General features: G+C 38.9%; 1 protein-coding gene across 1 annotated transcript in view; it reads right to left on the bottom strand.

Moving 5' to 3' along the window:
- The window catches only part of MRTFA (myocardin related transcription factor A), a 97462-nt gene that overhangs the window by 67974 nt on the left and 13331 nt on the right, over positions 1–16157 (bottom strand). Inside the window, exon 3 of the mRNA XM_074871099.1 lies at positions 10077–10338. The gene's annotated coding sequence lies outside the window, so the exon portion shown is untranslated. The remainder of the gene's footprint in view (positions 1–10076; positions 10339–16157) is intronic.

The following is a 16157-nucleotide window of genomic DNA, read 5'->3' as shown; positions in this document are numbered from 1 at the left end:
GGCTGTTCAAAAACCTTGAGAAGTTGACTGGAACAACTGTTTCCAGCTTCCATCTTTCCACTAGGGCTTCTGGAGATGAACATCAGGACCAAGAAGCCTTGAGAAGTTTTCTTTCCTCATTAGATGATTATAGCTCTCAACAGAAAGGAGATCAAATTTCAATCTCTAAAAAGTCTCAAGTAGTTTGCCCAACAACTTAATTACCTCACTAAGCCAAACAACAGTAGCAACCAAGAGCAGCTGAAATCACTAAATATTACATTTTTTTAGAAAAAAAAGGTTGAACAATTTGGTCTCAGCATTGAGTAGCCATTTTCCTTATCTAGAAACTTGTAATACACTTTCATTATTCAAAACTGATCTTTAAAACTTACTACGCACGTGGTTCCATCCTGTTGTTATACTTAATTTGCCCACCAATCTTGCAAATCCGTTTACATAACCATTTGCCTGCTTCTTGCTTAATATTTTTTCAGCAGTGTTTGATCCAGGAGAAAAGAGAGCTGCCACTGATGGAAGAGGTGCAATGAATCTGTATCCCTCATTAGGTAAGCTGAGCTTGCCAGGAAATTGCCTCAACATTGCAGAACGCCACTACATCATCTAGGACTAGGGTTAGCTGACTTAAGTGAAAGCTACATACAAGTACTCTTTAGTGGGAGAAACTCTCGCCGTAAGAATTAAATGCAAGCCTCAGGAGTTTCCATAATTTGGAAGAAACAAGAAACACCACCACAAATAAGTTTTAAAAAAAGTAATATTAATATGAAGACTGTTTCTCTAATTTTAACAAGTTTTGTGAGTTCCCCCAGAATATCACGCACAAATTACAAGAACACTGAAATGTAAATTCCATGGCTCTTCCTAGACTGCAAAAAAAAAAAAATTACCATAATTAGAAAACCTATTAGAAACAAAGCACATAGAGGTAAACATCTTTTTCTGGCCTTTACATAACTGCTGTCCTATCAAGGAAAAAAAAAAATTTATTTACAACAAAGACAGATTAGATACTGTCTTACTATACACATCCTGTTCAATACCAACTTGCTAATGTCTAAATGCTACCTCCAAAATTCACAGACTGCAAGAGTATGACTAGAGGAATGATGTATAGTGTCCAAACACCCTTCTGAATTGAGACAAAAACTATGTATTCCATATAAAATGTAGCCCTGCCACAACACTTCTCTTGCCTTTCCTATCTACAACAGGAGGTGAAGAAAAAGTACTTTGGTTCTCTAAACAACAAAGAATACAACCATACGTCACAACTATAAAATAAAGGCTACTACTAGTTTGCAGTCAGATCTTACCAAGGTTACAGCCAGTCTCTGTTCCCATCCATAGAACAGAGGTCATTCATATCTATACATAGTTGTTAAGTTTCATGACTACAGAATGTTCTAAAGCCTCAGATAAAAATGCCCTACAGAAATACATCATACTGCCATTAACAGATAATTCTCTCTAGCATGTCTTACACATCAGAAATGCAACTGTACATATCTAACAGGTGAGCACAATATCACAAAAAGACCATAGTATTTAAAACAAAATCATATAAATACAATACCATTTTAATTCTCAAGGAAACAGCCTTTCAAGACATAAAACAAGTACTGGGAAGTTACAAAACAGAACTGTTTTTCCCAAAATATGCAATTTAAAATCTCTCCAAAGTATCAAGAATATGTTTCATTGAAAAATAATTAACAGTAAAAGCACACAAATCAGCCAAAAGCTAAACAGAGGAAATGTCTTTAAAACAAGTCCTATATTTGACTGGGATTTTCTAATCTTCATGAGGCACTTTAACACTGGGGACCAACAAATGAAGAACAGAAAGATAATTTTATCTCTGATGAAGCTCTAAAGTGATCAGTATTTAACATCCAACTAGCATCCATCTGCAACCTGCACATGAAGTTACCACAGCTCTCAAATTTGTCTTCACTTAAAGTCACATAGCCTCCTGGTACTGCCTATATAGTTTGGTGACCACAAGCAAATTTACCCCATGGGATATGTTTGGGGTGATACCTGACTGGAGTGTTGTCATCTGCACTTCTGGTTCCAGCAGTGTCATGTTGATCCTTTTCTCAACAGTTACAATCCCTTAAAGACCTGTCCTGATAAATAGATAGATAGATAGATAGATAGATAGATAGATAGATAGATAGATAGATAGATAGATAGATAATTTAAAAAAAAAAATCCAAGAGGACCTCTCAACTTTAATCTCGTTCAAAACTGGCAAGAAATTCTCATCCTTCTATGATGAAAACTGTGCCTACTGAGAAAACTCAGTCTTTCAACATGCAGTTCTCTGCTTATTCACTACAGGCAAGTTGGAACAGCCCAGAATCAAATTACTGCTAGGAGAAAAATGAACACTCAAAGGGGAATGCAAGACGTGTAGTTTGCAGAAGGTCCGCCCCTTGATGCCCTGTAAGTAAAAGGGAGGGAGGAGGAAGGGGTCAGAGACACTAGAACTGGCAGGTTTTTTCCCTTTTAAAAGAGAAGGATGACGTCTTGGGTAGACTTTCAGTCCCCTAAGGGGCTCTGCTGATGAGGCAATTTCATTCCAAGGACAAGGAGACCCAGTGTTAAAGTAAACATGCAGACATCCTCAGCTTTGAAACAACGTGGCCAAAAACATACACATCCTGCTGATAGATCAGTGACTTTTCTTCAATCTTTACAAGTCCTTTTTCTTAATAATTGCACTATTCCCCTATCCCTGTCAACTCCCCTTGCTGACCACTAAACCTGAGCTACTGTAATAAAGGACTGGAACTTCTTCCAAATAAATGGTAACATCTGTTTCTTAAAAACAAACAAAATGCCCTTTCTCCTTCTGACTTTTCCCATTGTGGATCACACCCTCCATCCAACCTGTCTAGAGGTCAAAAAAAAAATTAAGCCATGTTTCCCACATCCAGATGATCAGTTTCAAATTATTTGGGATATGGACAAAACTTTTATAATCAAATATTTCTTGAATAAAAGATAAAAATAGAATTAAGTCTTTCCTCGGTAGATGATTCTAGCTTCCAACAGAAAGGAAATTCAATTTTGGTCTCTAAAGAGTCTCAAGTAATTTGCCCAACAGATAATTTAATTATCTTAAACTAATTCCAACACTTCTGTCCCCAGAGCAGGTTTCCCTTATTCCCCATCTTTCCCCAAGGCTCAACGTCATTTCTCATTAGGTCATTTAAGTAACTGCATGTATTTGCACCAAGCCCAAAAATATATTGAGCTCCACATGAAAGATATAGACCAATTTTTAGATTTAAAATCCCTCTGTAGCAAGTCAGAATCCCTCTCCTGCCACAACAGTGTTCATGAAGATGAGTAACTGGGTGTGCAAAACTGCTTTAGCACTGTTTTCTGACTCCTCCAATCTTAAATAACTTCAGGGCTTCTCTAAGCACTCAGATGCAAGAACTCCCCAACAGCTGCTCAACAGCTGAGACAAGAGCATGGCAGGTTTTAGCAACATATCTTCCTTTCCCCACACAAACACATCTGGGGCTTCAAAGGAGGCAGCAGAAACTCATTTGGCAGCTTTAAATAATACGGGAAAATCCCTTACAGTGATATTGTAGTATTTATCTGATTTCCATACTCCTTACATCAGTAGTGTGTTATAAAAGGACAAGAATCAGCTCATTTGGGCTTCTCTCATATTCAAACGCCACTTATGCCATCCTAGATTTGCAGCCAGACTAGGTAAAAATTGCAGGCCTAACTGTTCATTCTTGCTGTGCAATCCTTATGGAAAGGAACTGCAGTGGTGCCCTGTATCCTGGGAATTTAGAGACACTAGTGACAGAAATAAGTCACTTTAACACCTATCCTGAATATCCATATTCATCATAAATAAAGGAAACCATCAATTTTCAGCAGAATGTATGCTTGTTTCTGCGGTGATACGTGAAAATATAAGGCGAAACACTGAGAAAGTGAAAAGGAAATCCTTCCTACTGTGTCCAGGAACATCACTTAACTCCCTGAAGTATGTACATGTGCACTAGCAGTGACCATGAACAGATAGATGAAATTTAAAGCATTAACCAGGATGTTGCTTATTTGACCAGCAAGGAAGATGAAGACTGCACAACTAAATGTCTGTGGGAAGACATTCCTTCATTATACTTTGTGGTAATGTATTGATCATGGCAGAGACAGAGTTACAGCCTGCAGAAGTAGTATCCCAATATAAATGAATTACAGAAAACTTGAATTTTTCATGAGGAAAGCCACACATTACAGAAGCAAGCTATCGCCCAAACCTAGGATTCAGTTTGCTAAGTACTAGCAGCAATTGACTATTGTGAAATGGTGCAACCTTTCTTGCTGAAGCAGCCACTCACTGTTTAAGTAGAACAGACTGAGAATCCTGCTGCATGGCATTCTCCCTTTAAAGAAGCAGATTTCCTTTCCCCATTACTACCCTTAATACTTAAAACAGCAAAACAAGCAACAGAAGTTCTTACTCACACAGACAAAACAGCTGCCCAGATCTGGGCCTGACTTGTTTAGCAAGCCTTTTAAATTCATGAAAAAGGAATGTTTTTTAAATATCAGGATATATGTCTAATGTTCATCCATCAGCCCTGAACCTTGAAACCTCAAAGGATGAAACCTCAAAAACTGAAATAAGAGAGAAACTGGAAAGGAGAAACAGAAGGGAGAGGAATATTACAAATCTTGATTGGAAAAGAGCATTAATATTGTTAACTTGATCAGGAACAAACAAAAACTGTGTTGAGAGCTAACTTGTTAAAGCCACCACATTAAAGCTGCCTTCCACCTCAACTATTTGCCCATCACTATTTAAAAGTTTGTTTTAAATATTTCAAGAGATTACCACTTCTCAGCTGTTTAGTAGCTCCCATCAGCAGCAGGCCAGTCATTTCTATCATGCTCTGAATCTCATAGCTCTATCAGAAACTTTCAGACAGCATGCTAAATTTATAGTCTCCTGGGACATAAAGTCTCTTAACACAAATCTATCCAAGATAGACTGGTTGTTTTTATTGTAACAACCATTCCCCTTACTCACACACGAGAGAAAACAGCAAGCCTCATTGGAATGTGTGTGAGGGACAGATCAGAGAAATCTATATATTTCCTGTCTTGGTCCTTTTTTTACAATACAGACTTAATCTTCTTCACATGTAAATTCTCGGTAAAGCAGTAACCACCACTTGGTAATTAAATGTAACTTTGAGTTACACTATTCCAGAAGTCGGATATACACTAGAACAAAAAAAAACCCACCCCCAAAGACTGAGAAAATAATTTCAGAATAATCCTTTTTAAAACCCTTTCTTGGGAATAAAATACCACCCTCGTTGATAAGCAAACATGCCTAACTTCCTAAATGAGTTCACAAGTCACAATATTCTCTTTTTAAAAGGAAAGTTTATGACATGATTTTAAGAAAACATTATCAATGTTTTTAAACTCACGGTAGCAAGAAGACAGCTATAAAATCTGCAAAAGCACCATAAGTTGTATTTGAAATAAATCCTGAACCTGACTGCATTCAATGTAATGACAATCCAGGATGGGAAAAGGAAAGAAGGGGAGGGAGATAGGAACGTATAACCTAATAAATGAATTATATGAGCAATCACCTACACAATTCTTTAAAATAAAATGAGGTGTCCTAATAAACATTTAAAATACTACCCCATCTTTTAACAGTAAAAGGGCATAGGCACAAAAATAGCTCCTTAGACCCATTTAAAGAGTTCAACTCTGCAATTTGTGAGTGTAATCACCAACAGTTTATGTGGCAACAATTAATCCCATGATTTTTACAGCACTCAGTCTTTACCTTCTGATACCTAAAGCATATGCCTGTTACATGACTTGAGTCATACTGAAATTCCATACATTCCAACTAGCCTCTCTTCCCCCAGCTCATATGGTACTTTGCAGAAGGCAAGCATCCCAGATAAGTAAACCCCAAAAATTTACAAGCTGGTACAAGTTTTGTCCAAACCTGTAATCATAAAATGCAACAGTTCATTCAAAAGAATGTTACCTCATCTTAAACAAGCCTACAGTGAGAAGAAACTAGGACTGTCATAGGTTTCTAACACAATGTTTTTCATGACCTCTGGACAAAGATAACTACGAATTCATCTGGGGAAAATGTGTCAAGAGAGTCAATAAGCTAGTAAAGCAATTATCATAATTTCAAATGAACGTTAAATAGGACAATTTTGATCAGAAATTATCAAACTGCATAAGATTTGTGTATTCATCGCCTGTTTTTTCAATTTTTTGTAACCACATTCATCAGGGCCTTGCTCCAGCCCTGCCCTAAGGGTTACAAAAAGTTACCTTGGCATATTAGTACAGGTGACTGAGAAAAATCAAGATACACTTAAGAGCTTCAGATGACTCTGTAATGACCTTTTTTTGGTTTGTGTGGCAACAAATGAGTCAGTCACAGGTCATCTCTCATAGTTAAAGTTAAGGCCTTGATGAACATGGGTAAAAAAGGAGAAGGAATGTGAATTTTGGGTAGAAAATTCACTTTGAAGTACATAGACAAATTAAATAACTACACCTTAAATGTTCCATTAAGACTGATGTCTGAATAGAACATAATAGTTGTGTCAAAGTATTTTACTAACACCTTACCACATAAGACTTCCTTCCACTGAAGTGACAAGAAATTGTTTCCTATCTGTTATATTCCAATACTTCACAGATATCCTTAATAGCTTTTATTGCATTTTAATTTAGTGTAACTTAATAACAACTATTCAGTCAAGATGTTTAAGGTCTTTACACCGATCTATCTAGGTGTACCTATCCTTGTAGGTACCCACACCTACAAGGATAATGTGTAGCTGTGATAAGGGAGAAGAATAAGAAGAGGAGTCTGGGTCTGAAACAAAACCAAATCAACAAGAAAACCCCCAGAAACTGTCTCTTGTTGCTCTTCAGCTCTCTAAGAGCAGGGGAAAAAAAAAAAAAAGGAATCCGCTGTCCTAGTACATATGGCAGCATGTGCATACAGGACTGCACTCCCAGTTCTCCCATGGGATACATAATTCCATGATGCTTCACATGCCAAAGAAATTTCTATTTTAACTCAGCTAATAGTTTATGTTCCAGAACCACAGACTTAAGTAACAAATCCTGTACAAATCCATGTTATATTTTTCTACAGATATCGACAGATAAACAAAGTCTTCTGTAAGCAAGAGTTACACAAAGGGTTAACCTGTTGGAAGTGCTCAACGTAAGTAGTTAGTTCAGCTGTGAGTCAGCAATGCCTGTCTAGAACTGCAAACAGGAGACCCTTTGACACAGATAGGCAGCTTCCAGCAAGTCTGTTATTTACCATCTCCTCCCCTCCCACTGCCACTCAGCTTGAATCTTCCTCATACCTTGAATTTGGCAAATTGTCACAGAAGCAGTTTCACTGCACAAGATATGCTTCTACAACTACTTTACATTGCTCAAATGTTTAAGCAGATTGCCATCTCAACTGGCAGATCATCTCTAAAGGCTTTTTAACATGTTTGAAGCCAAAGGCACAACAACAAAGGTACACCGTATTTTAAAAAGGAGCTTTAACAAGCTCAACAGCTTTCAACAGCTGTGCAACCTCTACCTCAATATAACTGAAGAGTTCCCATTTGAGGGGACAAGTTCCTTAATTAAAAATGCATCAGCTATGTTTTTCAACAGCTCACTATGCCAAGTCTCTTTTTATGCTGTGACAGTTTGCAGATAACCATATTTCAACAGCACTTTCAGTCCCACAATACTTTAATGAATGTACACACAAACAACACATAAAAACATACTGCAGCCTAGGAGAAAAGAGCATTGTATACCTCTGAAGATAAGAAATACTCAGGCAGTTTAGATCAGGGACTTTGGACTTCATGCCTTGACTGAAAAGCTGCACCTCCAGCAGTAAAATTCCCACTATTGTGCTGATCCCTGATAAAGACCCACCTAATGAGTCATTTCCGGGAATATCCTAATTTTCTTTGGCAAAAGGTATGGGCAGAGGTGTTCCTTTTCAAATACTTTTCAAACCCAACTCTGTTTTACCTGTTCCAGTCAAACAGATTTGCAGACCACAATGACAGAGCTTCAAGGTTGAATTCATTAAAATAACATTATGATAGAGGAAAACCATCTATTTCTGTAAAATATTCCCAAGATACCAATTTGTAAATCTATCCAAACAATTGAATCATATAAAGGCTCTTTCATTTCTGTAAGAGAGTATCCTTTCCTCTGACCACAACAAATGCTGTTCTGTCCTGGTTGTATCCATTCAAAATACTGCTACAAGTTTCATTTTCCTAAAAAAGTACTCTTATCCATTCCCATCACTAGTATCCCTTTCCCTGTGGCATCAAGAATAAACTGCTTCTTCCCAATTCAGGACCCTTAATCATGTCTTATTCACTAAGAAGAGAAGAACCCTGCCTCCAGTAAATTCATAATGTCACCTTCAGGTGGCCAGCAGTCAGGCTGTGGAAACAAAGGCTCATACGCTTTTCCCATGCTGCCTTCAAGCCTCCTACCAACTTCAAAACTACCTCAGTTAAATTTCATTTGAAATCTCTCCTTGCCTTCATAACTGTAAAATGCCCAAGTCTACCACTAGTTGAGATCACCGTCTGCCATCCTGACTAATATTCCAATTTCTTCTCTTTTATTTACCACCACCACCTTTAACTCCATCTGTTGTCTTTTATCTTGTGCTTAGAGGACTGCAACATTAAGGATTAGAAGCTTTTTGTTCTGTTTTTGCAGTTCCTAGCTTCTCCGTTTTTAAGGCTTGTAAACATGACTGTAATCATATAACAATGGTATAATGTATATGAAGGAAGGAACTCTTTTTATCCTCTTAAAAAGCAAGATTGAAGTTCATTAATTCTTCCAACTAGCAAAACACTGACACACTGTTCAGAGAAAAGCATGCTCAGTTTCTGGAGGTGAAGAACATGAAGGCATGTCACATGAGGTATCCCTCCAATCCAAATTCTTGTCCTACAGTTCACATATTCTAATGTGACTTTACCATAAGCATTATGTTCTGGCTATAAAGCCGCTCCAAAGCTCCCCAGCTTTCCCAATACACTGTGCCATGCAACTCTACGTAATGCATATAATGCACAACACTGTAAGGTGCCCAGGACTCAACCATGCTCACAGACATAGTATCTTGCAGGTAAGGTTGACAGCAAGAATTCAGACTCTAGCAAGACCTTCATATTGCCAAGAACCACCAACATATACCCTAGAGGATGGAATGAAGGGAGATCACCAAGAGGAATTCACAAACAGAAGCCACCAGTTATCAAATGGTTTCATCAGTGTGTCACAGGATGGTGCCAAACATGCAGAGGCTTTCATGGCAGCCCAGTGAAACTGAGCTTCAGACAGTTCACTTTCTTCCAAACCCACGAATTCTGGTCACCAAGTGACCCTGTATTTTTCCACTCCACCACCACCCACCAAACGGTTAGAGGGATTCATACCATAGCTGTCCATAAGCAACTTGAGAAACATTCTCACTCTAGAATTAGACCTACTGGGATATCTCATTTTTAACTCTAGGTCTTGTTCCTCCTTCTAACAAGTATGACAGAACCTTTCAGACATTTGCAGTGAGAAAGTTACTCACCCTTGGCAAGTGTAGACCAAGGTGGCAAAGAAAAATCTACAGATGGCTAGAGTCTGAAGATGAGCTAACACTTCCTTTGACTGACTGTCTAAGCTTTGCAGAACTTTTAGTCACCACAAAGCACATGGAAGTTGTTTCTGGTATTCACCCAAAACAATAATCTAAAGCATTTATCACTGGAGCTCTCTGGAACTTCCACAGGCAGTATCATCAATCCTTTCCATCGAACAATGTAAATCAGCTTTGTCAACTGTAGATTATTAGTTCTTCATACAAATACAACACTGTAAGAAGCAGGCCCGTCATCAGAACACATACCATGACTACGCGACAGTACTTCCTTGGTGAGGACATACTACCTGAGACACGAGTGCACTGTACCACTTACCATTCTTCCTTTCACTGAGTGGAGGAAGGTTGGGGTTTCGGCCATGATGGAGGCTGAGGGTCAGCTCGGGCTGCAAGGAGAGCTCCTGCAGCTCATTGGCAACAGCTTCGCTCTGAGGGCTGGGGACCGCCGAAAGCGACACCAGCACTGGCTCATCATCATTTTCGCCAGCCCCTCCTCCGTCCAGCCCATTTCCAGCAATGACGGAAGGGGGCAGGCACACCACACCAGAGAAATCCACTTTGGCTTTCGTGATGGCAACCTGCAAGAGAAACCAGAAATAAACAAACTGTAAATCTCACATGAGAGTCCTAACCCCTATGTCCAGTTCATCATGGCATCTTCATATTCTGGAGAAACACGTTCTTTAGCACAGTGTTTGTGTTATCATCAATTCAAATCCAACTAGTGATCGAAACTTGCTAAACTCAGCAGTTTATAAATTTGCATAAACCTCCAACAGCGCCACCATAGAAAATACTGATGAAACTACAGATTGCTATAATTTTCTTTAAAAGTATGAGAACATTCTCAATTTTTGGTAGTTTAGGAACCCAATCTTGAGAAGACACAGATTGAGTTGTTCCAGTGAGGTCAGCCTATCTAGAATCTTGCTGAACTCTTGATTACTGTCCTTCTGTATCAATAATAGTGTTTTAACAGGACAGCTGCCAGTTTGAAATCCAGTCAGGTAAAGTAATCCTTCCTAATAAACCTGGAAGGACAGGCGTGTACAACAAATGAGGATTTTCAAATGAAATCAATTGCATTTCAAAAAATATTTCTCTTGCTCCATTCTCTCTTCCCCATTCACTATCAGTGAGAATGAATGCAAGAAAAATATTCCACATAAAGTAAACAAAAAAGCTTTCCCTTCTAAAACTTCAGCTCCAGTAATGGAAATGTGCAATATATAAAGGCTTTAACGAAATAAGCAATTTTTAAATATTTCATTATATTTCCATAATTCTTTAAATAAGTATTTAAAAGCCACCACGATGTTAAAATTAAAATTCTTTTATGTTCAGTAGTTTAAACAGAAACAAACCAGCTGGAAGTCTCCAACGAAATGGTTACTGTGTCAACATTTAAAGAGTAACGGACATTATACAAGGGCAATCATATTTGGTTTTGATTAATGAAGATGGAAGTCTCCTGCTTCTTAGTATGCCGCTGTTTCAACCAGTCTAAACTTAGAAGACTACCACGACATAAATTACTACAGTGCAGCAGAGTTATCAAGCGAAAGGTATTTCCAGAGGCTAACCTTCAGCTTCAAAAAGTTGCAGGTAAAGCAACCTGCAAAGAAGCAAAGTAAAAAAACATCAAAATAATCCTCTGCAAATCAATCAGAAAGCATAAACTTGGAGCAACATTTTTAACAATAAGGTTTTTTATTAAGTATTCCCCACTTAACACTTGTAATTAACCTGAATGAATGTGACATCAACACATTAATAGCTGATCAAGTAGCTCAAATAGCCATTTTCCCCACTTCCATTTCAGATTCATACTTCAGTTGCTTAGTAACGTTTGCTCTATAATACCCAGAACAAAGTTATAAGTGGTAGTACATTTGTTTCAAATATTTGTTCAGTGCATACTCAAGGCAACAATAAGAATTTACTGGTAATGCATACATGCTATTTTATCCATGTTGTCATACATTCATTCCCAGGACCCTATGTCATGATCTGAAGAGAAGGAAGGAAAACAAGTGTGGAGAGAAAAAAAAGAAAACAACAAAAAACACCAATCAAAGCTGGTGCTTATTACAACAAAACAAATGAGACTGAGCCAAACCTTACTGCCATATGAAGTATTTGCTTTTACTTCAGTTACAATTTGGCTAGGAAGTGCCTACCCACTCCTTGATATATTTCCTGTCCAAAGCTAACATCACTCATATCCATTTGAGTAACGGTAATCTGCAAAGAGAAAAAATTGGGATTGTTCCCTTCTCTTTACAAAGGATACAGAAAGCCTGGAAAGACACACCCTTAAACCACAGACTTGGAATAACAGAGTTTGGTAAACTGTAACAATCCTTGCAAAGGCTGGCGGGAGTTAAATCATGACCAATACAATTGGCATCAGGCCCTGTCGCTGTAGGATGGGAGGCCCGTGGAAAGGGGCTAAAAGGAAGAGTAATTGCTCAGTTAGGAAGCTGGCTGTAAGGACTGCTGTCACTGTCTTGCGAGGAGCCAAAGCCAATTTGCTTTATCGAAGGAGATGTACTGGAGACATTACACTTTGTATAGTACCACATGATGATTAGGTCAGATCATGCAGGAGGACAAGCACAGCCAGGCCTGAATTCACAAACAAGTGACAGACATATCTAGCACTCACCCAGAAAGGATTTGGAATGGCAGGAGATTCAACCTTCCCTCCTCAATCTACCCAGGAAAAAAGAGTTCCTTCCTCTTCCCAAAAGAGGAAGAAAGCTTGACATGTCTCAAATACGTAAGATCTGCTTCAACTAGGTAAACAGCAAATGTACTTAGGAACTTCTGACATACTGGATTTTCTTTTAGACAGGAATTTGTAACCTGCCTGAACTAGGAAAGTCACATTTCAAACACCATTTTAAAGTGTTGTAAAACAGAATCTATTTCCTAGTCTAGGTATATTCACATTAGCCAGTACACTGAAACTATATCCTTTATGTAAAAGCACAGTACCAAGCTACAGTAAGAGCAGTGTAGCCTAGCCAGCTAGAGCACGAAGCAAGAGCTCACACACCAATTTGCTATGTAACCCACCATGCCAACACCATGCTAAGTGGTGTTAATTGGTACTGGGATTATAAACCAGAGTTTCTCCAGTAAACTGTCCAATGGTACTTCAGCACAGCGATAGCTGGACCTGCAGGTTTCCTAACTCATGCAGAAGATGACACAGATGGAAGGTATCCTCTTTTTAACCCTAGTTGGCATGTCATTCAATGTTTGTCCCACATCAAAGGTAACAACTCAAGCAAACCTTGTCTTGACATTCATTCTTACCCAGCCACTATGTCCTGCATTGTACCAGCAGTGGTGCTGGTAGAGCCACCACTGCGAACCATATCAGAAGGCTGATGGAGCTGAAATGCAGTTTTTCCTAGGTTATTTTTCAGCTGGATCGATTCCCCCATACAAGCCACAGCTGAACCAGCACAGTACAGGGGAACACTGCCTCAAAATGCAAAAAATCACAGTCTGACTCTGTGCATCTCAAACAGCCTGGCCAACAATTCTATTACTCCAAGTAGGGTTGCAGCTCAAATGAAACTGAACTGGGATGAACCATTAAATGCATTAGAAAATCCTGCCTTCTCCTTCCTCCACATCCCTTCCTATTTCAGGCCAGCACAAGAATCTGCAATGACACATGATAAACCAATGAGAAAACTGATCCAGGTGTAAAAGCTAGTTTTCTGGTTCACACTCCAGCTAAATCAGGACCCTGGTGCAGTTTGCCATGCAGCCACACCAACACTTGTGCCAGCACTGCACAGGGGAAGAGAACCTGCTTACACCATTAGTACTTCCAAACATCTAACCACTACCTAAGGGTAAGAGAACTTTTTTCAGAGCAATGCCAAGTCTTAGTATGCAATATATCCCCACTTTAAAAAAAAAAAAAAAAAAAAAAAAAAGCAAGCATCCAGTCACAAGACTATAGTAAAAGCTGTAATTGGGTGCATTTGATTTTAATGTTTTCAATTAAAAGTCTGAAGAGAACATAGAGGGATTTGGAAGATGCTTTGAGGATTTATAATCATCCATGTTGCATTATTTGGAAGTCCTGTGAAAGGCATGAAATCTTTTTTTGCAACCAACAGTAAGGCTGTTTTTAGACTTCCCAGACAGTTATACCACTCTATAACTGTCATTGTAGAATGATCAATCAGTTAGTTACACACATTAGTATTTAGAACCTAATTAAAATTTTAAAATGTTTGTTTTCCTGTCATTTCTGAACAGACTAGAAACTTTCCCATAAAGAAATGGGCCATACCACAATCTTCCAAGTGAGTCATCCAGAAGCTGATGGACACTATTAAGAGCAAGCATTTCTTACCCTCAATAAAGGTTTCAGGGTGAGTTCCCCCAAGGATTTGTATCTCTTGCGCAACCAGACAAAAGCTTTCTATCATGGCATTTTTCTACTTCTGTGCCAGCTGCTTCCAGGACAAGAGTGGTTGTGATCCCACAGATGTTCTACAGCAACAACACCAGCTTAAGCAACCCTCAAGTCGTCCACTGTCCAGCTGCTTATTTCTGTCCCTACACTGCCCATTCTTCAACTGGGGAATCAAGTTAGCTGAAAACCAGCCATTTTTCCTGGGTATTCAGCAAAATCAGTTCCCCAGTCTAGTCCATTGCCAATTATACACCCAGCTGAGTCACCATAGTGCAGGGGCAACATGAGCTCTTAGGAGCCAGAAGTGCTCAAACTATGTTACTATAAAGCACAAAATCACTGCCACAACAATACGAACACGGACCACAACACTAGGGAGAAGGTGGAGCTGCTCAAAAGAAAATTAGACACTACTCATAAACATATAAATAACCTTTATCCCTTTCTGACATCTGGAGGCATCTAAGAAACTTCAATCTCAAATAGACAAACAAGGCAGAGTCAATTTTGCGTAAGGTATAAGATTAAGAACTGTAGCCAGTAAGAATTTTTGGAAAAAGATTATCAAACCTGCGAACCACAAAGACTAAATTGTTCTGCAGCTTCTACATGGTAGCTTTTTAGGTATGTCCTCTTGCCATCGCAACACCTTATCACAGTAAACACACCGTAAACCTGATTATTCTACTCCTTGGTGAAAAAAGTATTGTACTTTGCATTTACCATATGACAAAATTACTCATAGAAACTTCTCATACAGCTGCTCATCCAGAATCTCTGAAGAATAGCTCAAAGCCTGAGAGGTGAAAGGGAAAGAAGATAGACACGTGCAGTACTGAAACCTGTCTGACTCACAGTAAACTAGTTCACGAAGCTAAGTGAAAAGAAAACTGGGAGGGGAAGAAGGGATTAGGATTAGTTTCCTGTCATTTTAGCTCCATTAATCATCCAATCATAAGGCCAGACAAGCACCGATGTTGGCACAAGGAAGCAACACAGGCATGCATCCAAGACTGCCCCTTTTGGCAAGAGCTAGCTTAGATCAACTTAGCTATATCACAAGGCCACATCCTCTGGTTAGACACTAAACTAGCATTGCCAACAAAAGGAACAGTCCAGCCTGCCCGTTCCTCACCTCTTGTGGGCCAGCACAGGCTCAACCAGATCAAGGAACAGATCTGTGTTAAATTTGACATGGCCACACACACAAAAACCACCAGTTTCAATCTGCATCAATTCCTGATCTGGCTTGCCACCCAGCCACACAAAAACTTGGAAGGAGAATGAGGCACAAGGAAATAAAAAAGAAATCAGGATGCCTACTTTTGGTAACAGTGTCACCTTAAGTTGTTGTTACACAGTTTAATCTAGCCAACATTCCTGTTGGACATGGACACATGCACCAAGTCTTCATGCATTAGACTTCTCTCGATTTTGGCACTATTCACATACTCATGGCATAATCAAGAACTTGACAGTCAGTATTTAAATGAAACAAAGAATAGTACCACCTTCCCTAATGTCAAACCTCAATAATGAGAGTAAAATACAGGAAACAAAAGGAATTAAAAAAAAAAGTAAGTAAAAATCAGAGAGGGGGGAGGGGGAAGGGGGGAGGGGCACAGGAGAGCACAATTCCCAAATCAAGCAAGGACACCTCTATAAACATCTTTCCCTTGTTTGCATTTTGGGGTTGAGTTTCCAGGGTAATAGCAATTTCCTACCAATTTAAGAATTGCTAAGCAACCTTCAGCACCTAACAGCAATAGCATGTGTGTGCAGCTGGGCTATTTTGAGAAGACAGGTTTTTTTTATTTTAAACTTAAAAGCAGCCTTCTGTTAAATGATTATGCCAGCTGAGATCATCCAGCCAAGAGAAGAGGCAATCTTGGGGCAAAGTGGCTTTAAGTGGATGAATCTTGGAAATGAGTGAGAAGAGAGGAAGATAAT

The sequence above is a fragment of the Strix uralensis genome, chromosome 5, assembly GCF_047716275.1.
Source record: "Strix uralensis isolate ZFMK-TIS-50842 chromosome 5, bStrUra1, whole genome shotgun sequence".
Taxonomy (NCBI): domain Eukaryota; kingdom Metazoa; phylum Chordata; class Aves; order Strigiformes; family Strigidae; genus Strix; species Strix uralensis.
This window is presented reverse-complemented; position numbering and strand designations above follow the sequence as displayed.